Raw genomic sequence first — 1330 nt, 5'->3', positions numbered from 1 at the left:
GTTATGTACATGTTACCTCACGTATCATTTTAAATATAACATCTTTACAGTTTAAACTGCTTCTTACATTTTTGAACATAAATAGGCCATAATGTGTGTAGACATTCGACACATAAATAGAAGGCATAATGTGTGTAGGTAATGGGCAGGTATGGCCTGGGCACTTGACATGCCTGTAAAGTGCTGAATACACATGAACATTTTCAAAAAGACAAAAGACGAAGAATAAAGATTATTTGCCACTGTAGGCACATAGAGGGCATAATGCTTGTACATTTAGCCCAACGTACACCCCCATCTGTAGAAGTGGCTCAGGTAATGGCCAGGTATGGGCCGGACACTTGACAGGCCTGTAAAGTGCTGAGTACACATGAACATTTTCAAAAAGACAAAAGATGACTGTAAGAAGTGCTGCCCAGTGGACGGTTGTGAGTAGTGCCATCTGGATAAGTATACTCAGTGCCATGTGGAGGATTATTCCCTGTGCATCTGGGTAAGTATGCACAGTGCCATGTGGAGTATTATTCCCTGTGCAATCTGGACTATTATGCACAGTGGCATGTGGACTGCTATGCACTGTACCATCTGGACTATTATGCACAGTGGCATGTGGACTGCTATGCACTGTACCATCTGGACTATTATGCACAGTGGCATGTGGACTGCTATGCACTGTACCATCAGGATTGGTCTGCTTATTGGCATGTGGACTGCTACGCGCAGGGCCGTGTGAAAAAGTATTCCCTGTGCCATCTAGATAACTATGCACTGCGCCATAGTGGGTAGTATTCCCTGGGCCATCTGGACTATTATGCACAGTGCCTTGTGGAGTAGCATTAGGTGGATTTGAGGGGTTTGTTTCCATAAACTGCATGTCTCTGCTATGTTGCTGGTAGTTGGAAAAATTACCCTCAGAATAGTGAGGAGGATACACTGGATAAGGGTGTGGAGGGTGCGGATTGTGTAATCTAAACACCAGACCGTTAAGAAAGGACATCTGTGCCTCTCTGTTTTCCCTAGAAATGCGTTCATGCATACCCACAAGTTCCATGAGAAATTAATTTTGTAACTCGTTGTCAAAAAAGCGTTGGGAGTCGGGCATCCTCCTGTGCCTACATTTCAGCATCGGAATCTCGCAGCTGATTCACCAGTATTCTTGTCATCATGCGCGTAGCTTGCTCCATCTTTGAAGTTTTCTTCTTCCGTTCAGGTACGTCAAAGACTAGAAATGGAGGTAAAAATCTATTTAAAAATCAGATAGCAGTGATGTCAGCATATATGTGCTTGAAAACTTCTACCTTTTGTGCACTAGCTACACACTGCAACATAT

The sequence above is a fragment of the Pseudophryne corroboree genome, chromosome 3 (genome assembly GCF_028390025.1).
Source record: "Pseudophryne corroboree isolate aPseCor3 chromosome 3, aPseCor3.hap2, whole genome shotgun sequence".
NCBI lineage: Eukaryota > Metazoa > Chordata > Amphibia > Anura > Myobatrachidae > Pseudophryne > Pseudophryne corroboree.
This window is presented reverse-complemented; position numbering follows the sequence as displayed.